Below are 25,438 nucleotides of genomic sequence, written 5' to 3' on the forward strand. Positions count from 1 at the left end.
TCTTTAAAATTGCTCTTTGATATATTGCTCTTGTATATTAAATTTTCTGCTGAATTAAGATTTGGTTGATAGAAAATCTTAAAAATCTGTAAATTCATTAAATGTCTATTGTTCCTCATTCAAAATATAGATTTTTTTCCTGGATATGATATTTTTGACTGTAAGCCTAATTTTTTTCTTGTCTGTAGATATGATTCCAAGAGCTGTAGTCTTTTATTGTAGCTGCTGGAAGTCTTGTGCAATTTTAATTGTAGCTCTAGACTATTTGAATTGGTTTTTTTTTTTTTTTTTTTTTCTTCTTTCTTGCAAATGTTTCTCTTTGATCTGAGGGTTTCAAAATTTGGTAATAATATTCCTATTTGCAAATTTGCAAAGAATATTATAACTTCAGGATAATTTTCTAGTATTATTGTGTCATTATTGTGTCAACGTTCTTTTTTTAATCACAACTTTCTGGAAGTCCAATTATTTTCATATTTTCTCTTCTTGATCTATTTTCCAGTTCTGTTGTTTTTCTTATGAGATATTTCACATTCTGTTCTATTTTATCTTTTTAAAAAAATCACTGGTTTCCCCTTGCCTAATTCTAATTTTAAAAGAGCTATTTTCATCTTTGAGACTCTGCACGCCCTTTTTTACTTGATTTAACATTTTTTATAATTTTGCTTTCTTGGATGGTTTTAATTTTTTTTTAGTTTTTCCTCAATGTCTCATTTGATTTTTGAATTATTTTATGAGTTCTATAAATTTTCTTTGGGCAGTGAGCCATTTCACATTACTCTTCAGAGTAGAAGCTTTTTTCACTAAAGTATCCTCCTCTGCAGATGAATGCTGATCTTCTCTGTTCCCATAATATGTTTCAATGGTAAGGTTCTTTCTTTTTTTTCCTCAGGCATTGTTTTAATATTAGTGTAATATTAGTGTAAGTACCTCTAATCCTGGGGAAAATTAGGAGGGGAAGATAGTGCTTCAAATTTCCCTTTATTCTGAACAGGAACCACAAACTAAGAGCTCCACCTTCCTGCAAGTGCTCACAGCTAGTAGTACTCCTATCCCTGCTGCTTCTGCACTCACTAAGGTACCTGTTCCTTCTAGCCCAGGGCTGTGTCTCAGTAGCACAGATGGCCTGGTGTATTCAATCAGTGGAGGTTCATTCTGTCTTCCTCTATGTTAGGGGCCGGGACCTTTCACAGGAAACCTCAACAGTGACTGCCTCTTCCAGCTTCCCCGACCCGACGGGGCTTCGGACGTCTCCGGCCCTCCTCCTGGAGACGGGAGGAGGGAATCACCAGACAGAGAGCCGAGGTGGATAGAACACAGTGATGTTTATTGGAGTTACTAGTCAGCTGTGTCTCCCCCAGCCCTTCCGTGCTCGCTCTTTTATAGCCCATTTATCTTTTTTGCATATTTCCCCATTAGAGTTTGGACTCCTCCCTGATTCCTCCCAGAAGGCGGAGCCAATCCTTACTGTGCCTCCCCTGCACCCACCCAGATCCTACCCGTCAGTTGCCACGGTGACAGATCCGGGTTCGGGCGGGTCCTGACACAAAGGCGTCTCAACTATCCCCCAGGAGGTTCAGGTCCAGAGCCTCTTACACCTCTACTCAAATCCCTATTCAACAAATGGAGCTGGAGGTGAAAGTCTCTGTGGTTCCTGCTTAGGCTCTAGCCACAACTAGCTATCCCAAGGATTTCCCACTTGATGTTTCTGCAGAGCTAGCCTGAAGGTGTTTGTGTAAAGGGCTAGAACTGAGCAATGTACTTGGATAATGAAGCATGTGAGACTAATTGCCAATTGGACAGTTCCCTATTAACTTGTTTGAAGGTTGACCTTCCCCAGCTGTTCTGTGCTGTCTTGATTGGTGGGACAAAGAGGGGGAAGTGATGTGTGTGGGAGGAGTAGGAGGAGGAAGAGGAATTGAGAAGTAGATGCTGAGTCAGTCTCTCTGGGCGTTTGAGGGAGGAAGGTGTGTGTGAGGTTGCTAGGCGTAAGCCCCTGACCTTGACCATAAAAGATCAAGAATAAAGACGTTTAGTGATCCTGACTCCAGCTGATTTCTGGGAAGACAGAGTTCCAGCATTCAGAAGGCTAATCCCAGCCCTGAGTCTTTCTTCAGATTTTGTTACTTTATATCTAGGGGAACCCAGTTCTACCCCATGTCTTTTTGATTTTTCACTATTGTATGTTTACCCTGAGGCACAAATTTGTTCTATTTGTGGGGAAAATTGGAAGATCTTGGAATTTACCAATCTACTCCACCATCTTCCCAAAATCCTTCTCCATCTTTTATTTTTTGTGCCTTTCTCAGCTGAGATTCTAGAAAAAAATTACACTCCTGTATAGGAATGTAGACTTCTGTCTATAATCATTGACTTTATTTATTTATTTGGCTTCTGTCCTCATTACTCAATTCTCCCTACAGTTATCAGTGATCTCTGAATTGCCAAATCAATTGCCAGATTTTCTCAATTCTAATTCTTCTTGACTTCCATGTAGCATTTGACATTGCTGATTACTCTTGTCTTTGGATTTTTGTGATAATATTCTTTCTTGATTCTATTTCTCTCTGAACTGACTAATTCTTCCCAGTATCCTCTACTGGATCATCATCCTTATCATGCTCCTTGACAAGAGATGTACTCAAAGATTTTCCAAGACTTAATGCTAGGCACTTTTCCTTTTCTCTCTGTACTCTTTCACTTAGTGCTCTCAATAGCTTCCAAGGATTCAATTCTCTCCATATAGGTGATTACCTGTTCTCTCTGTCTCTCTTTCTCTCTCTCTCTCTCTCTCTCTCTCTCTCTCTCTCTCTCTCTCTCTCTCTCTCTCTCTCTCTGTCTCTCTCTCTGTCTCTCTCTCTCTCTCTGTCTCTCTCTCTCTCTCTCTCTCTCTCTCTCTCTCTCTCTGTCTCTCTCTGTCTCTGTCTCTGTCTCTCTCTCTCTCTCTCTCTCTCTCTCTCACACACACACACAAAAAAAAAAAAAACGGTCATTTTCTTGAACTCTAAAACCACATCAACAGCTACAACTTAAACATTTCAAATGAAATGGCTCAATGCATTCAAAAATAGAATTATTTTTTTTCATATTTTCCCCCTTCCCAATACATTGTTTCTTCAGACTTCCTTATTACTTCACAATGCTAGTGTTATCTTCTTTTCCTCACTCTCAAGCTCCCCAGACACTTAACTACCACAATTATCATTTATACTTTTTATAACATGTACTTCACTCTTCCTGTTCTACTTAAAGAACCACAGACCTAATTCAAACCATTGCCATATTTATCCTGGTCCTTCACAAAAGACTCTTATGTGGTCTCCTTGTACCTTAATCTATCCTCCACACAATGATCAAAGTCATTTTCCTAAGTTAAAAGTCCCACCATGTCCTTCTGCTACTAAATCACTTTTTTTTGGAGGCAATTGGGGTTAAGTGACTTGCCCAAAGTTATACAACTAGTAAGTTTTAAATGTCTGAGGTCAGATTTGAACTCAGATACTCCTGATTTCATGGTCAGTGCTTTATGTACTCTGCCATTTACTTGCACCCTTAAATTAACTTTGGTAGTTTCCTATTACCTCTTAGACTCAAATAAAAAGTCTTCTGCTTGGCATTTAAAGTCTATAGCTTGGACTCTAATATGTTTTCCATTTTTATTACACATTATGGCCCTTTATATAGATGAGACTCTATCCAAATTGAAGTAATTATTATCCCTCATACCTGGAACTCTATTTCTTCCCTTTCTATTTTTAATGTTGTCTTTATTTTTCTGATTATACATATACATTAATTAAAAAAACATACATTTCTTTATTTATCATGTTTGGAGAGAAAAATCAGAACAAAAGGGAAAAACTACAAGAGAAAAATAAAACAACCAAAAGGGAAAAATGGAACAAAAAGAAAAAATATGAACTGCTCTCTATATTTTTATATTAGTTCTACCCCATGTTTAGGAAACACGCCTACCTCCCCTCCATCTCAAAGAATTCCTAATTTCACTAGACCCAGTTCAAACATCATTTTCTAAAGGAAACCTTCTTTAATCTCCTCAGCTGCTAACACCTTCCCTCTATGTTACCTAGAATCTATTTTATTTCTCTCTGGCATATATTAAGTGGCATAGTGGATTCAGTGGTAGATTGCAATCTGGAAGATAATAGGTCAAATCTTGTCTCACATATTTACTAGTTGTGTGATCCCGGGAAAATCATTTAACGTCTGTCTGCCTCTTTCCTCATAAAAAATTGGTGGTAGTGCTTCACAAGATTCTTGTGAGATAATAAAAAGTGTTTTGCCAATCTTAAAGCTTCACATAAAGATTTGTTTACAATCATTATTCTATTAACTCTTGATGTTCATACTGTTTTCCATCCTAGCCTAGAAACTCCTTGAGGGGAGAGACTGTTTCACTTTTGTTTTTTTACCACAGATAAAAAGATTGGCATTATACCAGTGTCCAGAAGAGTGCCTCACACTTAGTAGGGGCTTCATTCATGCTTACTGAGTGGTAGATAGCTGTTCTCATGGAAAGTTATAACTGAGAAAAATCTAAGAGCACACTATTTGAGAGCAATAAAAGGAAATATGAACTCCCTTCTAAAATAACTTTTTGTCTTTATTTTTACCACCTTCTGGATATCCTTATGTACATAGAAATTATTTCTTCTGCTATCCTATAAGCTCCTTAAGGGCTGGAACTGTGTCATTTTTGCTTTGTATCCTTAGTAAATTGGCACAAAGTAGGTATTTCATATGCAATTATCAATTTACTGATTGATTTATTAAAAGACTTTGATAAATAAATCTATAAGATAAAGACTGTAAGAGATAAATCACTATAAACCACTACACTGTTGGTTGTCAGGAGTAAATTTTTTTTTATGTAGTCCTCTAACCTACAACTCTTGAACTGAAAAAAGAAATTGTATTTATTATATGAGTAATTTCAGGGGCCAGAAACTGTAATAAACAGATCAATGAGCAGATGCTTTTTGACAGCTTCTAAAAGCAAAGGAAATACTATGTCAACCAAACATCAATACTACAAGTCTTATAAGAAAGATTCTAAGGTGAAATGGTCATAAGTTTTCCTGAACCAATAATGCATTAAGTGAAGAATGGACAAACCTATGTAGAAAAAGAGAAGTCTCAAATCATTCTCCTTTTTTCAAAGAGAACTGAAGCTGTGAGTGTCTATCTGTCTGTTTGAGTATGTGTGGGCATATACTTAAATAAGTTTTTAAATAGTTTGAGTTATTTTTGACAAGTGTTGGCATTAAATCTTGTCTGCCCTTGCATATCAGTGACTTATGATGCCTTGAAGTGACTCTGGTAATGTCACCCTTATAATAATCATTTCATGCCTGACCATGCATGGTCTGACCAGAAACCTGACTGTGAAACATTGGCAGGGCTCATTATGAGTAATAGTCAATATTTAAATAATGCTCATATTTAAATAGCCTCTAGTGCTTTATTGTCATCAAAGAATATTATTAGTCTTTGAACCTGGATACTTACCCAGCCATGGTTAACTATCTATTATAAGGAGCTTATAAATCAACCAGGTAAGGAAAAATTTATAATGAAAGCAGGAGTATAAGAAACAAGCAGAATACAGAGGGAAAATCTTTTACACCACTGGGAGTGATTGACTGATTTATGAAATAAAAGCAAAACAAAAAATCCAGCAAAATGGAAACAGTGCACTGTAATTATAATGACTGAGTTTTGTCTGAAAGAAGAAATGTGAGAATTTCCTTTCCTTCTTTGTAAAGTGAGGGACTATGGACTTGATCGAAGTGTTGGTTAGTTTTGTTGAATTGCTTTTTTAACCTTTTTTAATTCTCTGGATGAGGAAGGAAAAATGAGAGATTGGGAAATGGAGGTGATATATAAAAACAACATTAAAAGGTGATTAAAAGAAAATTCATAAAACCTCTTAATTTATAATTTTTATAAGTTGCTATTTAAAAAGAGAAAAAGAGAAAGGAGACAGACACAGAGAAAGAAAGCGACAGAGACACAGAGATAAAGAGACACCGAGACAGACAGGCAGATAGCCAGACATAGTGAAAAACACAGAGACACACAGAGATGAAGACCAAAAAAAAAAAACAGACAAAGAGAGAAAAAAACAGAGTTAGGGACAGAAACAGAGAGAGGACAAAGAGAAGAAACATAGGTATTATCCACTTCCACACAATTCTATCTAGTGCTACATACAGAACATCAGGATCAGTTAAAAGACTAACTTTTTTTCCCATAGATATTTAGCATCATAGAAATTCTCTGGGAAGAAACTAAGTTTACCCACCCCTCTAGTTTGAATTATTATATCTACCATCAAAATTACCATGTCTATCAAAAGCTATAGTCTTCTCAATACAAATCTTTGCAGGGTACTTTATAGCAATGACACTCTATAGAATCATTCACACATATGTCTAGTCCTCAGTTACTTCTTCATTGAATTTCAGTTACTTTCTTCAGTGAAAATAATCTAGTATTGCTCTTAATGTGCCTCCCCCAAAATGGAACTCCCAAACCTCTGAAGTCAGTATCCAAAGAAGGAAAGAAAAAAACAATTAACAAATATCTACTGTGATCTGGGCAGTATACTAAGCATGGGGGATACAAATAGAAAAGGGAGATAGTCTCTACTCTCAAGAAGCTCACACTCTAATTGGAGACTGCATATAAAATAGTTTAGCTGTAGAGGAAATTGAAAAGCTTGGAATCCCTGTGGGTTCATCAGTACATCAAATGACAGTTTCTGGAGGTCTGGAGGGTATATCACATGTTACGATCCAGAAGAACTTAGAGAATGAAATGGCAAGGCAGATGGTAGGGTCTAGAGCTTTTCCATCTCACAGGAATAGTTAGGAATGATGACTCCCACTTCATACCAGCCATTTGAGCAATCAGGCATCCCAGATGGGATCTGAGCAATATCCTCAGACTTCCTTTCTCAATATATATCATTTCTCAAAAATCTAAAAGGACTACAAGAATATCACAGCACCAAATTAACATGAATCTAATTATCATCAAAAGAAAATAGCCAAGTACACACTAGTAGACTTTACTCAGATTTTCCTGACTGGTTAAAAACACAGACAAGACTAGAAACTAGATCTCATACTATATTCTCTTTGTCTTTCTGTCTCTCTTTTTGTCTCTGTCTGTATGTGTCTCTATCTCTGTGTATTTGTTTCTCCCTCTTTGTCTCTCTTTCTGTGCCTCTATCTCTTTGTTTCTCTGTTTCTCTGTCTCTGTTTCTTTACCTCTATCTCTCTGACTTTCTCTGTCTTGTCTCATTTTTTAAAACACTAGCTTAACAGTAAGTTATAATGAGCTCATTTAATTAACTTATTAATGTTATTGCTAGCTTTTATTTTTATGTCTCTTCCATTTCACAGATTTTCATCATCTGAAAAATGAGAGATGAATTAGATGAGCTCTAAGATACAAAAGCCAGAATGCTGGATAAAGAGGTTTTGGGTTCTAACCCCACCTCAATCACTTTATAACTATGTGGTCTTGACAACTCACTGAACCTCTCAAGAGCTTGTTTTTCTTCTCTATAAAATGAAGGGGTGTATTTCTGCAGTCCCTTCTAGATCTAAATTATTGATCTCATGACCATTTTTTTTGACCTAGTATGAAGTCCAATATTCAGAAAGTGGTATTTTGCTCCAAAACAGCATATATATAATTCTATGGTGTATGATTTCAATGCCTTCTGACCTATCTGTTTACCTTTCTTATTTCCCCATCCTTTCCTATTCCCTTTCTAGCCTCCACCCCCAGCTTAACTGAATCACACTGTGAGTTGATGTTACCTTTTAACAAATGAATGGCTAAAACAGGCTCCATATGTCCATTTTCATCCCCCCCCATGTTTAGAAGCACTGTCCTTCTACCTCATTCCTTTCCTCCTTATAAATAGTAGACCATACTGTTTTTATCCATTTCTTCTCCACTGGACTTTTCAAAATCAAACTAAGTTCTTTCATTCTTAGTGACATTGCAGATGTAGTACTTAAAGCTTTTGGACCACATAGACTTCTTTTAGTTCAACCCAAGGGGAATTATAAGAGCTACTGATCTATAAATTAATTCCTTTTTGATTAGGAGAATTATATTCTCAGTTCATGGAATTTAGATCGTACAGTGAATAGAATACTGGTCCTGGAATCAGGAAAACCCATTTTCACTTCTTCAAATCTGGCTTCAGAAACTCGGTAGCTATATAACTTTGTACAAGCCACTTTTCCCTTTTTACCTCAGTTTTCTCCTCTTTAAAATGAACTATAATTTGAAATGGCAAACCATTCTACTATCTTTGCTAAGAAAAACCCAAATGGAGTCACAAAGAAATTGGACATGACAAATGACATTTTTTTGACAATTTTTGACACATTGAATTCCTGTTTAGCCTAGAAATTTCTTGAACTATGAACTTGCTAATGACATGACTCATTAAATATATCTGTTTAAAGATTAAATAACCTACATATTATTGAGACTTATTCCCCCAAACTTTCTACTGGCCAAATATAAAACTCAATCAATGAACATTTATTAAGCACCTACTATATGGCAAACTCTATGTTTTAAAAAATGTCTCATTTAGGACTAAAGATTACTTCTAAATCAGAGCTAAATGGTACTTCAGAACTAAGCCAGAAAGTTTTTCCCTGATATTCTATTTTGCAGATAGAAAACAAACAAACAGATGATCAAGAGATCGGATTAGCAATGACCCACCTAGGATGTGAACTAAAGTCTTTGGATTCTATATCAGAATCCAGAATTGCCTGACTCATTCGTTTTGGTAATATCTTGTGTAAATAGGTTCTAACTTACAATCTTAGAGACTCATTCCTGAATAAATTCTACCTGCCTGTATTAGCAGCAGCTCTGTCCCTTCTCAATTGAATTTATTAAATAACCAGAGTTTTTAAATTTATGTATAAATTAAGGAGAAATAAGCTTTGATCAAGGACAAAGGGACTCTCCTAATTTGTGTGTTCAATTATTTTGATTATTCAGCTGGGGTTCTTTACCTGAGGACCATTGACTCTCAAGAAGTACAAAGATATATTTACAGGGATTCATGTACTTGGCTGTATAACAATTTCATCTTTATATATACTAACCTCTAATTGAAATTTAGCATTTCCTCAATTATAAAATTTAAATAAATTTTATGAGCTTAAGTTGGATGAGCCTCAGCAGACTTCCAAAAGGGTATATGATGAACAAAATTTTTAATAACTTAGAAACCATTTATTTCTTAATTTTCAAATGATTAAGTTCTTGATAATTAACATTACTGAATAATTACTCAGATAACTGAGATATAGTGGGAAATAGTGAGAAAGAACACTATTCTTTTTTTTTTTTTCCTTAGGATAAGGTTTTTAACTTCTATGGTTGGAAATTAATTCTTTCTTCTATAGAAACCTTTGAAAATACCATATGTAAAATTTATTTAAAAGCTTGAGCTTCTCCCAAACATTGGTCTGTCTACAGTTTGGAAACACCTCCTAATTAGTGGTGCCCATATCTAGGTTCAAGAGTGAGAATGAAAAGACCTTTATTTATATTGCCATTTTTCAAGGGAAAGGAGGGCTACATATTTTTTTTCTACAGAACCAGGTGTTCAGTGGATACTTAGTAATTGTTAAGTGACTATTAAAGTATATGTTGATTCTAGCTTTGTGACTAATATGTGACTCTACTCTCAGTCTTGGGGTCACCTCTTTCCCAGATGGAATATGAACAAAGTCATTTTAAGCTGTTTCTCAGAGATGTGTGTGCACAAGTAATTAGCTATTGAGAAGTGAAGATTTCCATTAGGCCTCCTAGGCATATCCCTTTGGAACAGAGAATGTTTTTCTTCTAGTGATGTACACTTCAGATTGCCTATTTGTACTCAAGCTATCCCATTCCCAAGTACACTGACTTGGAGGAGATCCAGGTGGCAGGCAAACTTCTGCAGCTTGTCCCAGAAAATATTGTTTGATGTGACATTTTTTAGTCCAAAACACTAAAGCACCTAAGAAATTTAAAAATAATAAATGTCAGAGTCTTTCCAGTGACTTCATGCTACTGTATTTGGTTGCAACCTGAGTCTCCCACCACTGAGCTGAGCTTCCCCTAAGAAAATACTATTGCACCGAGTCTAACGAGATAGATGGGCAGCTAGCAGGTATAGTCCATAAAGTCCCAGCTTGAAATCAAGACTCCTTTCCTTAAGTTCAAATTTGGCCTCAGATAGAGACCTGCTGTGTGCCCTAAGCAAGTGTTAATGGTTGTGTGATCTTGGGCAAGTCACTTAACTCTGTTTGCCTCATTTTCCTCATTTAGAAAATAAGTTGGAGAATAAAATGCAAATTCTTCCAGTATTTTAGCCAAGAAAATCCCAAATGGAATCACCAATAATCAGAAATGACTGAAACAACTAAACCACAAAAAAGATAGAATAGGAAAGAAGGGCGATACCTCAGTTAATGACAGGAAGTCCTCTGGTAAGAAGTGTCTGCTTAATATTGCTGAGTTTCATTCTAATTCTTATGCTGTTCCTCAGCTGCAGACAGAGATAGTCCATTGAAACCCGATTAAAAAACATATAGTCAAATAGGAAAGAGCCCTAGCAGTTACAGTTGAGAATAGGCAGTTCAGTCATGGCACTGATTAAATCTGGGTCATTATAGTACTCAAGTGGCAGTTTTCAAATTTCTTCAGCTCACAAACAAAATGCTCCCCAAATTGGAGCAACCTTACTTTTTCTTTTCTTTTTATATCAAGCTTAATGAACCACTGACACAAGTAAGACAACTTTAAACTATGTAATTCAATTAAACATTTATTAAGTGCCTACTGTATGCAAACTACCATGTTTGCTAAGAAGTGGGGAAGTTACAGAGTTTAAATTAAAGACTAGCTCCTGTTCTCATGCAGTTTACATCCTAGTTGGGGAAAGTGATGACACAAATAAAATGTATACTATCAAATATATCAATAGATCTGGCCTTTAATCAGGGAAAACCTATAATTAAATTTTCTCTCCTTTACATATTGACTGACTCTGAACATGCCCTAAATAGGCACTCAGAGTGTCTGACTATAAGATTCCAACCTACATTGATAGGAGAAGTTTCTTCACCTACGAATTCCTCACAGTTCCACTCTCTATGCAAAGTAAATAGATGAGGACAAACAAAGTGATACATAAAGTCCAAGATGGAGAGGGAGAGAGAGATGTTCCTAATGAGATAAATCAGGGAGAGTTATATGGAGAAGATAACATTTGAGCTGGAATTTCAAGAGGAATATTTGATCTTTTCAAATTCTACTTGAAATTTCAACTAATATTTACTCTTATATGAAAATTTCCTTTATTTTCTCCAGTTTGTAATATGGATCTCCTTCCCTTCTCTATTACCCATCCTTATATAGCCCTTTGATTCTATCTCTCATTTACAGGAGAATATTCCAAGCAGAAAGAACTGAATGAACACATATAAAAAGCAATAAGAATTCAGCAAATGCACAAGGGAATGGAAAGTAATCTATTTGGATAGACTAGACTACAAGGCAGAATTGGAAGGGAAGGGAAAGATTAAATTGTAAAAGTATTTAAATACCAAAAAAAGGAGTTTGTCAACTGTTATGGGCCAGAACTTGAAACAAGGTGTTAAGTCAGTGGAATTGATAGAGACAATGGTAATTTAGCATGATGCTTAACAGTTCTCTAGTTCAGTACATGTACTTAGTACTTACTATAGTTATATAAGATTCACACCTTTGATGAGAGAGTATATATAAGCTAGGAGCCTCAGCCAGGAGTCAGTCAGGGAGATTCAGAAGTCAGAGAAAGCAGGCAGGAGCTCAAGCTCTTGGAACCAAGGAGAGAGGCCTCCAGAAAAACTAGCCAAGCCCCAAGTGGAGACAAGATTTTGAAGGAGACAATAAAGGATTTGGACTTTAACCCTTGACTGCATTTGTGGTGATTACTGAACTGAAACTAAGGTTGCCTCTAGAGACCCCAAGAAAACCTCAACAGAGAACATTACATTTTAAAGAGAATATTACAGTCAGCATTGTGAAGTATAAATAAGGGTGAAGGAAATGGAAGAAAGGAGACTGTGTTTATGATGTTATCCCAATAATCCTAAGGGATCGTAATCCTAGACATCATGGTTAGAACAGAGAGAAAGGATTAGACTCTAGACATGGAATTGATAGTACAAAGCCACACCAAGTACGGGGCAGGAAGAAGGTAGACTACAGAATAACAAGTTTTCAAACAGGACAATTGTGGGACCACTGAGAAAAATAGAGAATCTATAAACAGGATTTTTTTAAGGAGAAAAGAGTACAAATTCAGCTTTGGACACTTCAAGTTTGAGGAATAGATGAAAAATGAGGTAGAGTTATTTTGTAGATAGGAGGGTCAGTAGATACTCAGCTCAAGAGAGATGTCAGGATGGAAAATGTAGAATTGGGAGCCATATTCAAGGGTACTAATTTAAGCTATGGAGAATTAACAGAATTTCAAAGGGAAAGTAGGTTAAAAAGAAGAGCCCAAGAATAGATAGAACCTTAGAGGATATACACATCAAGTGTTGTGGAGAAGGAAGAAAATCAGAGAAAGAAATAGAATTAGGAGTAATTAGAAAGGTACACAAAGAAACAGGAGAGCAAGTGTCTATAAAGCCAAGATTTGTCACAAAAGACATCAACAGTTGTTATTCAGTTATTTTCTTCATGTCCAAGTCTTTGTGATTATGTTTGGGGTTTTCTTCGCAGAGATGTTAGAGTAGGTTGCTATTTCCTTCTCCATCTCATTTTACAGATGAATAAACTGAGGCAAATTGGGTTAGATGACTGCTCTAGAATCACACAGAAAGTAAGTATTCAGTCAGTTTTGAACTCAGGTCTGCCTAACTACAGGCACATCACTCTATCCACTATGCTAGCCAGAGTGATGACTGAAAAAATGCTATTGGATCTGGTGTATAGGAAATCAATAATAACCTTAGAGAAAACAGTTTCAGTAGAAAAATAACCTATAAGAGAGCTGTATACTCCCAGAGGAGACTAACACAGCAAATGATAGTGTTTGGAATCAAATCCAGCCTAAAAGACTTACTAGCTATGTAACCCTGCATAAATCACCTTAAGCTCTGAATATTTTTCCTTTGTGACTGTAGGGAAAAAACCAAAACTGGTGATGATGCTGAGAGTTTTTAATAGTTGAAGGAGGGGTACAAAGCAATGTCTCCTTGAATAGCTACAGATATCTTTAGTGAAATAGTTGCTCAAGTCATTTGCTATAATTTTGGAGATACATTTGTTGTGAAAAAACAGGAAATGTTTTGGAATGTTCATTGTATGAATTGAAATAGAATGTACAGCAGAATGGCCAAACAACAGGAGGGCATAGCTGAGTTTATGCACCATAAATTTGTACTGAGTGAAGTCACTTCAATGTTGCAACTTTCTGGAAAATTTTACTTTCCTTGAAGCAAGAGTGGGGAAATTGAATCATGAGCATAAACCTATAAAAATAAGAATTAGCCAGTTAGGAAGAGCTTATATAGTCTAGGAAACAGAAAATTCTGATACTGTTAATAATTTACCTTAGTGGAGATCTGATAATTCCAGATCAATGAGTCAAGGTTATATATTACCAGTAAATGAAGCCAAAGTTAGATTGAGTAACTACAAGGATTAGAGGAAGGAGGCTAGAGTCAACATTTATGCTGAGGGAAAAGAAAAGTCTCATTGGAAAAGAGAAATTTAGAGAAGTAGATAGAATCATAGTTTTCTTTAGACAGTAAAATTATGAAGATGGAGAATCAGTGACTAGCCCTTTCAGTGAACTCTTAAAAAATTGTTGATTAATTGATTGATTAAAGGTGAACAGTATTTTGAAACGGGGAGATCTGAGTTCTGATAAATATGGTGTACAAATGATATGAGGTGAAGCATGAAGTCATTGAGGTTCAGAAAATTGAGGAAATGGTTGGTTAGTCAAAATGAATAATGAGACCTCCATGATGTTAGGAAAATAGGGTAGAGGTATTTAATACAATAGTAAGACAACTTGTATAATACTTTAAATTTTACAAATATTCTCCTAAAAACAACCCTATGGTAAGTAGTGCAGCTATTATCCCCATTTTATGAATAATTAAATTAGAGTTATAGGAATGAAATGACCTCAATGATTCAAGATCAGTTTTCTTGATTCCAGGATTATTACTCCTTTTACCTTACACTCAATATCTATAAAGAAGTTTTTTTTTTTTCTTCAAACTACAAGCACATTGTGGATATCACCAAGGCTTGGCATTGGACATTCTAACATTTTTCACTGTTAATATGATTTTTTTATTTATAAGAATGCAATTACTTACAAACACTGCCGCATAGAAAAGGATTCTTAATTATGTTATTGGCTGCTATTTTGGCTAGCCTTCAAGTGACAATGATTAATGTATGATATGGGGTTAAGAGCTGTCAGTAAAGAATGTGTTTCTTGCTTATTTTTTTTCTGTTTTTGATATGTGCTCATATTTTTACTTTTATAACTGAGTTCTGCTCCTGGGGTAAAGAGAGAACTGTTCCAAGCTTCCTGTGCAGCTCTGAGCATAGGGCACCCTTGTATTTGCAGGGTTTGCCATGCCTGCTCTTTTCAAGCAACAGCCTACTTTCCTAGAGTTTTCCTTCTGAGCTGGAGACTGACCCATTGATCTGCTCCTCTACTGAGCCAGGAATGAGGGTCTTAGTTGCTGTTTTTCTGTGATTAAGATCTCTCTTAGGCTTTCCCAGTCTGTCTGAGCTGGGCTGAACACACTTTTCATCCCAGTGAAACTGACCTTGAAGTGTTTTTTGGTTTTTTTTTTTTTAGTTTATCTTGAGTTGAATGGATTTCATTTTTTCAGACTCTGTTCAGAAGCTTGGTTTCATGTGGTTTTTGAGGGAGACTAGGGGAGCTCAAGCAGTTTCCTGGCTTTACTCGACCATCTTGGCTCCATCCCCAGAAGTCATCAACGGATTTGTTTCAGACCAGAGACAGTTAAATTATTTTAAGTTATAATTGATTTCAATGGTCAACACCAGGGAAAACCAGAACTATTTGGAAAGCATTACTTCAGGAATTAGAAAATTTAAACTTTTCTCTAAGTTTTCACTAAATGTCAATAGGAGATTGTGGCTTGAATTACAAAGGACAATGAAGCTATTCTCTTCAAAGAATGATTTCCAGGCAAGCAGCCTGATGCTTATTTCTATTTATTAATGATTCAGCTAACACTACCTTGCACTAAGATTTTTTCTGGGCTTATTCCAAAATACTTTTCCCCTCTGTCTTTTCTCTTACCCTCTCCTTAATTTTTTTTATTAAAGCTTTTTATTTTCAAAACATGTGATGGATAATTTTTCAACATTAACCCTTACAAAACCTTGTGTTCCAGTTTTCCCTTCCCTTCTCCCCCCTCCTCTAAATGACAAATAATCCAATATGTGTTAAACATAGTTGAAATATAGGTTAAATCCAATATACAAATACATATTTAAACAATTATCTTGCTGCACAAGAAAAATCAGATCAAATAGGAAAAAATGAAAAAGAAAATAAAATGCAAGCAAATAACAACAAAAAGAGTGTAAGTGCTATGTTGTGAATGATACTCAGTTCCTACACTCCTCTCTCTGAGTATAGATAGCTCTCTTCATCACAAGATCATTGGAACTTGTCTGAATCATTTCATTGTTGAAAAGAGCCACATCCATCAGAATTAATCATGGTATAATCTTGTTGTTGCCATGTACAATGATCTCCTGCTTCTGCTCATTTCACTTACCCTCAGTTCATGTAAGACTCTCCAGGCCTCTCTGAAATCATCCTGCTGTTCATTTTTTTTACAGAACAATAATACAATAATACAAAATACTTTTTTATGGAGTGCAAACAAATATAACATCTGCTGGATATTAAGCTAAACTAGGGTCCAAACTAGTCAGTGTGGGAAATGTAATACTCTTTTTTGTATATATAGAATAATTTTATAGTATTTTTAGAAAATTCAAGTTTATATCATGCAACATAATTACTCTAGTGAGATCTCATGCAATATGTATCAAGTCTGATATTAGTCTCATATATAGAAGACCAATAGACAAAGAACCAAATAGGAGAATTATTTGATGTGACTTCAGGGTACCAAGAAGTTCTTCATGTTCGTGAACAACATTTCTCATAACTGGTGTCTAAAGTTCCATTATTGCATTTTCATCATTTAGATTAAGAATTTGGTCTAAATTCTCAGAGGAAGAAATTGAAACTATATCCACTCACATGAAAGAGTGTTCCAAATCACTACTGATCAGAGAAATGCAAATTAAGACCACTCTGAGATACCACTACACACCTGTCAGATTGGCTAAGATGACAGGAACAAATAATGACAAATGTTGGAGGGGATGTGGGGAAATTGGGACACTAATACATTGCTGGTGGAGTTGTGAAAGAATCCAGCCATTCTGGAGAGCAATCTGGAATTATGCCCAAAAAGTTATCAAACTGTGCATACCCTTTGACCCAGCAGCGCTACTACTGGGATTATATCCCAAAGAAATACTAAAGAGCGGAAAGAGACATATATGTGCCAAAATGTTTGTGGCAGCTCTTTTTGTTGTAGCTAGAAACTGGAAGATGAATGGATGTCCATCAGTTGGAGAATGGTTGGGTAAATTGTGGTATATGAAGGTTATGGAATATTATTGCTCGGTAAGAAATGACCAGCAGGAGGAATATAGAGAGGCCTGGAGAGACTTAAATCAACTGATGCTGAGTGAAATGAGCAGAACCAGAAGATCACTGTACACTTCAACAACAATACTGTATGAGGATGTATTCTGATGGAAGTGGAAATCTTCAACATAAAGAAGATCCAACTCACTTCCAGTTGATCAATGATGGACAGAGGTAGCTACACCCAGAGAAGAAACACTGGGAGGGGAATGAAAATTGTTAGCACTAATATCTGTCTGCCCAGGTTGCATGTACCTTTGGATTCTAATGTTTATTGTGCAACAAGAAAATGATACTCGCACACATGTATTGTACCTAGACTATATTGTAACACATGTAAAATGTATGGTATTGCCTGTCGTCGGGGGAGGGAATAGAGGGAGGGGGGTAATTTGGAAAAATGATTACAAGGGATAATATTATTAAAAATATATATATATATATATATATATATATATATATATATATATATATATATATATATATATATATAATAAAAAAAAGAAAAAAAAAAGAATTTGGTCTATATTAAGTTTAAAAATTAACCCTTGGATGACATGATACTTCAAGCTATCTTGACTTAAAGCTAACTTAATTTGCTTTCTTCAGATCAGGTTTAGCAAAGGGAATGAAGAAGAGATGCAGAATTCTTAATGAAGGGAATTATATTATTCATAGGGGAAATAGGCAAATAATTAAGAAAGTCAGGTATTGTGATAAGTTAGTACACAGTCTATAGGCTGTAGTCAAACCCATTTCATAACTCTAATTGATTGATTTTTCTTATTTGACAAAGGTATAATGGAATAACATCTTATCAGTTTAATTGGAGTGAAGTAATTGACTGATGAACTCAATCAGTCTTACAATACAATCTTTACAGTTGAATCATATACTTTGAACTAGAATGGATTTTAGAGTTCAGTGAATCCAAAAACTTCATTTTATAGATGAGGAAACTAAGGCACAGATAACATCTAATAAGTATCTCAGGCAGGATTTTAATGTAGGTCATCTGATTCCAAATTCAGTGCTCTATCATCAATGCTTTTTGTCCTGAAAAGGAAGCATTAGTCATACAGTGAAACTTGGAAATAGCCCCAATTTACAGAAGGCTAAATAAAATAAAGGGATGGAATCTTTGAATGATTTATGGAAAGATAGGGATAAGAATTTCATCTTCCAAGATCTGAAGGAAGGAGAAACTCTGATTTGTTTCATTTAATAGGGCATTTCACCTATAAAGCCACACATTTCTCCAAATGACTAATTCAAATGACTAATCTTCTAGACTTGATGGAATTATAACTCTTTTAAAACAGTATTTTATTTTAATAAATACATACAAATATGTCTTTCAACATTCACCTCTGCAAAACTTTGCGTTCTAAATTTTTCTCTCTTATTCCCTTCCTCACCTCTTGCCAGAAAGCAAGCAATCTGATATAGGTTAAACATGTGTAATTCTGGAATTCTGGGGGTGGAGCCAAGATATTGGAGGGGACATATTTCTTTCTGATCTTCTCCTACAACCCTCAGACTAATGAGGAAATCCAGCCTCTGAATTAGCTCTGGACTGGCAAAATCCATAAATATCGGGAGTGCAACAAATTACCAGCAGAAGATAATTTCAAAGGTCACCAGAAAAAGTCTGTTTCAATTGAAAATGGGAGGGTGACAGCCCAGCACAAGCAGGCTGAGCACAGACACCCACACAGAAACCTGGGAGGTGCAAACTCCAGGAGGTGAAGAATCTATAGGGAGGAATCTACAACAGTATTGGTCACTCTGCCATGGTCACAAGCCAGTAGATCAGCAGAGAAATTTGAAAACATCCAATACAAACACAAAAGGTAAAGAATGAACCCCCAAAAGCCAGAATTCTACAAAACCTGGCCATACCCACCCAGCATTGAGAGTGAGTCAGCATTGACCCAGTACAGAGGGCTTATATAGGAAGCCGCTGCTTATAGAGGAAGTTTGGAAAACCTCCCCAGCCCTAAAAGCAGACCTTAATTTTAAAAAAATGAGTAAAAAAGTAAAGAGAACTCTGGCCATTGACAACTTTTATGGTGAAAGAGAACAGACTTCAAACCCTGAAGAGACTAAAGGCAGGTGATATAACTTGGTTCCCATCACACAAGGCTCTCCTAGAAGAAATTTAAAAGAATCAAAAGATAACTAGAAGAAAAATGGAGAAAAGAAATGAAAAATTTGCAAAAAGGTTTGGAAAAGGCATATAATTCATTAAAAGATAGATTTGATAAAATGGAAAAAGAAAACAATTCCCAGAAAAACAGAATTTGTGAAATGGAAAAAGAAAATAACTTCTTAAAAAACAGAATTTGTGAAATCGGAAAAATTCCATAGAACAAAACAACTCATTTAAAAATTCATTTGGACCAATATAAAGAGAAGTAAAAAAAAGTAAATGAAGATAATTCACAAAATTCAGAACTGAACAAATGGATATGAATGACTCAATGAGACAATAAGAAATAGTCTAACAAACCCAAAAAAATGAAAAAAAAGAATAGAAAAAAGTAAAATACATAATTGGGAAAACAACTGACCTGGAAATTAGTTCTAGGAGAGACAATCTAAGGATTAATGGACTCCTTGAATTCTATGATGAAAAAAAAAGAGCTTAGACATTATTTTTCAGGAAATCATAAAAGAGAACTGCCTGGGTCTCAAAGAATCAGAAGGTAAAATGACCATTAAAAGAACTTATCAAACAATTTTTGAAAGAGGCCCCAAAATTAAAATTTCAAGGAATATCATGGCTAAATTCAGAACTTTTGAACCAAAAAAAATATTACAAGCAGCCAGTAAGAAACAGTTCAAATAACAAGGAGCCACAATAATGATTACTCAAGACCTAGAAGCTTCCACTTTAAAGGACTGAAGTGTCTGGCATTTGAAGAAAGATGAAGAAATTTGAATTGTAGAAAATAATAAATTACTCTGCTGAACTGAGCATTCAGTGAAACTGGTGAGTTCCATTTATTTTTGATGCAAAGACCAGAGCTAAAAAAATGTGAACTCCAAATATAGAATTCAAGAGAAGCATAAAAAGGTAAAAAGAAAAAAAAAAAACTCTTAAGATCTATATTTTTGTTATGGGTATACATAGAGAATACATGTATAATCTGATTTTTACTTTTTTAATATATATAAAAAAGAAACTAGAGGTGGAAAGGGGATTGTAACAGTAAAAAAGGGGGAAATCTAGGTAAAATGAGGGAAATTACATCTCAGGAACAGGCAAAGAAAAACTATTATAACTGACAGAAAAAAGGGAGAGTGATGAATGTGTGAATCTTACTCTCATCAGATTTAGCTCAAAGAAAGAATATTAAATATATTTGGCTTCACTGAGAAACTTCTCTCATCTTATAAAAAAGTGGAAGGGGAATGAAGAAAAGGGAAGAGTTAGGCTAAATAGAAGGAAAAACACTAATAGTAGAGGTAAGGTATAAGAAAGGGTGAGAGTTTTTAAAGAAGGAGGACTGCTTGAGGCAAGTAGTGCTCTTAAGTAAAATACTGGGAAAGAAGGAAAGGAGAAAAGAAAAGAGAAAAGTATAATTTGGGGTTATAAGATGGCAGGAAATACAGAATTAGTAGTTTTAACTGTAAATGTGAATGGGGTGAACTCCCCCATAAAGCATAAGTGGATAACAGACTGGATCAAAAGTCATAATTCTACAAGATGTTGTTTGCAAGAAATACATTTAACGCAGTGCAATGCATAGGTAAATACAAAGGTAAAAGGCCGGAGCAGAGTCTATTGTGCTTCAGGTTAAAAAAAAAAAAGCAGGGGTAGCCATCCTGATTTCAGATCAATCAAGCAAAAGCAAAAATTGATCTAATTAAAGATGTACAGAAGAAAACTATATATTGCTAAAGGGTATCATAAATAATGAAGCAATATTAACATTAAATATATATGCACAAAATGATGTAGCATTTAAATCCTAAAGAAGTTGAGAGTTGCAAGAAGAAATAGACAGTAAAACTATAATAGTGAGAGATCTCAAACTTGCTCTCTCAGAACTAGATAAGTCAAATCACAAAATAAATAAGAAAGAAGTTAAAGAGGTAAATAGAATACTAGAAAAGGTATATATGAGATATCTTTGGAGAAAATTGAATGGAGACAGAAATGAGTATACTTTCTTCTTGGCACTTCATGGAACCTATACAAAAATTGACCATATATTAGGACATAAATATCTCAAAATCAAATTCAGAAAGGCAGAAATAGTAAATACATTTTTTCAGATCATGATGCAATAAAAATCACATTCAATAAAAAACCGGGGAAAATAGATGAAAAAGTAATTGGAAACTAAATAATCTTATCCTAAAGAATGAATGGGTTGAAACAGCAAATCATAGACACAATCAATAATTTCATGCAAGAGAATGACAATAATAAGACAATATACAAAAATTTGTGGGGTAAAGCACACGTAAATATAATAAAGGAAGATTTTATGTCTTTAGATGCTTACTTGCATAAGACAGAGAAAGAGAAGATCAATGAATTGGGATTGCAACTAAACAAGCTAGAAAAAGAACAAATTAAAAATCCCCAATCAAATATCAAACTCGAAATTCTAAAAATAAAAGTAGAGCGCAATAAAATTGAAGGTTAAAAAAAAACAAAAAACTATTGAATTAATAAATAAAACTAAGAGTTTTTTTTTTTATTAAGAGTTGGTTTTATGAAAAAACCAACAAAATAGATAAACATTTAGTTAATTTGATTAGAAAAAGGAAAGATAAAAGTCAAATTGTTAGTCTTAAAAATGAAAAGGGAGAACTTTCCACCAATGAAGAGGAAATTAGAGCAATAATTAGGAATTACTTTGCCCAATTTTATGCCAATAAATTTGATAACCTAAGTGAAATGGAGGAGTACCTACAAAAATGTAGATTGCCCAGATTAAAGAAAATGAAATAAATTACTTAAATAGTCTCAGGTTAGAAAAAGAAATAAAACAAGGTATTAATCAACTCCCTAACAAAAATGCTGGATGGCAGAGAGGACACACACATCTATCTAAGCTCCTTCTTGTTCTCAGAATACTTTATTTCATCACAAGGCCTCGGAATTAGTGCTTGAATGAAAAAACTGACAAATAATTAGCAACAGAAGATATCCTTGAAATTCACCAGAAAAGGTCTGTTTTTGCTTGTGGACAGAGATGGTTAGATCAGAAGTAGACTGCAGGCAGCTAGTGAGAGCACAGGAGGCAGGGAGAGGACAACAGGCAGCTCACACTGAGCAGTCTGGAGCAGGGTGAGGTATAATATCAGCTATTTCTGAAGGGAGAACATTACTGCAGTGTGGCTACTTTGCCCTGGCAGCAAGCCAGTAGATCAGTAGGGAAGCTATAAACACAAGGGGTAAAGACTATAACCCCCCCAAAGTAGAGTCTCTCGGGACCTGTCCATACCCACCCAGAGTAAATCAGCACACTCTCAGAGTCTCAGAGTGCAGACACAGCACAGTCATTGCTGTTCAGCTAGTGCCTCACTGCTGCCTCCTGCAGTCTGTAGAGGCAGGTTGATAATACCAGCCAGACCCCCCCCAAAAAAAAAAAAAAAAGCAGACTTCATTTTGTTGTTGTTGCTAGTTTGTTTTCTTTGATTCTTCTTTGACAAAATGATGAAAAAAAGAGAGCTCTGACAATAGAGAGATTCTATACAGATAGAGAGCAGATTTTAAACCCTGAGGAGAATAAAAATAGACTGTTTCCACATGAATCCCCAAAAGGGGGTATGATCTGGTCCTCAAAACACAAGACTCTCGTAGAAGAAATTTAAAAGGCTCTCACAAGAGAGCTAGAAGAAAAATGTGAAAAAGAAAGGGAAGCTGGGCAAGAATCTCTCCTTTAAAGATAGAGTGGATAAAGAAATCAAATCCTTGAAAAACAGAATCAGTGAATTTGAAAAGGTAAACAATTCCAAGGAAAACAGAATTAGTGAATTGGAAAACAAAAATAGCTCTTTAAAAATGAAATTGACGAAATGGACAAAATTCCATAGAACAAAACAAATCACTTAAAAACTCAATTGGATAATTAGAAAAAGATATTAAAAAGTGAGTGAAGAAAATAATTCATTAAAAATCAGGATTGAACAAATTGAAATGCAATGACTTGAGGAGACACCAAGAATCAGTCAAGCAAAACCAAAAAAATAAAACAATGGAAAAAAAAAAGTCATATACCTTCCTGGGAAAACAACAGACCGGGAAAACAGGTCTAGGAACGATAATCTGAGAATTATTGGACTCCATGAAAAATGTGAGGAAAAAAAAGAGCTTGGACACTATTTTCGAGGAAATTATCAAAGAGAACTGCCCAGATGTTATAGAAACAGAGGGTAAAATAGACATTGAAAGAATTCGTCGATCACCTACTGAAAGGGACCCTAAAATCAAAACTCCAAGAAGTATTGTGACTAACTTCCATAATTATCAGACCAAAGAAAAAATACTACAAGCTGCTAGGAAAAAAAAAGAAATCAAATATAGAGGAGCCACAATAAGGATTATTCAGGATCTAGCAGTGTCCACATTAAAGGACTGAAGGGCCTGGAATCTGATATTCCAAAAGGCTAAGGAACTTGGTATGCAGCCAAGAATAACTTACCCATCCAAAACGAGCATTTTTCCCAGGGAAGAAGATGGACATTCAATGAAAAAGGTGAATTTCATCTATTTCTGATGGAAAAACCAGAACTAAATAAAAAGTTTGATCTATAAATAGAGGAGTCAAGAGAAACCTAAAAAGGTAAAAAGAAATCTTGGGAACTATATTTCTATTATAAAGATACATACAGAACAAATGTATAATTTCTACAGGAAACTAGAGGTAGAAAGGAAATTGTACCAGAAAAAGAGTAAAGTGGGGCTACTACATCTCACAAAGAGACAAAGGAAACCTACTATATCTGAGAGAAAGAAGGGAGGAGGATGAACATAGTGTGTATCTTACTCTCATCAGAATTGGCTAAAAGAGAAAAATATTAGACATATTCAATTTATGGAGAACTTATCCCACCTCATTGAAAAGTGGGAGGGGAAAAGTGAAAAGGGAAGGTGTAAGTTAAGCAGAAGGGAATACAGAAATTGTGAGGAAAAGGGGTAAGAAAAGGGAGGAACTGTAAGGTGGGGGAAGGGATCCTAAAAATGGAGGGCTGTGAGAAGCAATTGGTGCTGACAAGTTTAATACTAGAGAGGGAGGTAAGGAGAAAGGAAAGGAGAAAACCATAAGCAGGGTTAACAAGATGGCAAGTAATGCAGAATTAGTCATTTTAACCATAAATGTGAATGGGGTAAATTCCCCCATAAAGAGGAAGCGGATAGCAGACTGGATTAAAAGCCAGAATCCTACAGTATGTTGTTTATAGGAAACACACTTGAAGCAGGGCAATACATACAGAGTAAAGGCAAAAGTTGGAGCAGAATCTACTATGTTTCAGGTGAAGTCAAAAAAAGTAGGAGTAGCCATCCTGCTCTCAGATCAGGGAAAAGCAAAAATTGATCTAATTAAAAGAGATAAGGAAGGGCACTCTATCTTGATAAAGGGTAGCATAGATGATGAAACACAAGAGGTGTAGAATCTAAATTCTTAAAAAAGAAATTAAGAAAGCTGCAAGAAGAAATAGAGAATAAAATTATAATAGTGGGAAATCTCAATGTTGTGCTCTCATAATTAGATAAATCAAACCACACAATAAATAAGAAAGAAGTCAAAGAGATAAATAGAATAGTAGAAAAGTTAGGTATGATAGGTGTTTGAAGAAAACTAAATGGAGACAGAAAGGAGTACATTTTCTTCTCAGCAGTTCATGGAACCTATACAAAAATTGACCACATATTAGGACATAAAAACCTCAAAATCAAATGCAGAAAGGCACAAATAGTAAATATATCCTTTTCAGATCATGATGCAATGAAAATTACATTCAATAAAAAAGCCAGGGGAAAATAGACCAAAAATTATTGGAAACTAAATAATCGCATACTAAAGAATGATTGGGTGAAACAGCAAATCACAGATATAAATAATAACTTCACCCAAGAAAATGATAATAATGAGACATCATAACAAAATGTATGGGATGCAGCCAAGCAGTAACAAAGGGAAATTTTATATCTCTAGAGGCCTACTTGCATAAAATAGAGAAAGAGAAAGTCAATGAATCAGGCTTGCAACTAAAAATGCTAGAAAAAGAATAAATTAAAAACCCCCAGTCAAACATTAAACTTGAAATTCTGAAAATAAAAGGAGAGATTAATAAAATTGAAAGTAAAAAAAAAATCTATTGAATTAATAAATAAAACTAAGAGTTGGTTGTATGAAAAAAAAATAGGAAAATATAGAAACATTTGGCAAATCTTATTAGAAAAAGGAAAGAGGAAAATCAAATTGTTAGTATTAAAAATGAAAAGGGAGGAATGAAGAGGAAATTAGAGCAATAATTAGGAGTTACTTTGCCCAAATTTATGCCAATAAATTTCATAACCTAAGTGAAATGGATGACTACCTCCAAAATATAGGCTTCCCTAGATTAACA

Source organism: Sminthopsis crassicaudata, chromosome 3 (assembly GCF_048593235.1).
Source record: "Sminthopsis crassicaudata isolate SCR6 chromosome 3, ASM4859323v1, whole genome shotgun sequence".
Taxonomy (NCBI): Eukaryota; Metazoa; Chordata; class Mammalia; order Dasyuromorphia; family Dasyuridae; genus Sminthopsis; species Sminthopsis crassicaudata.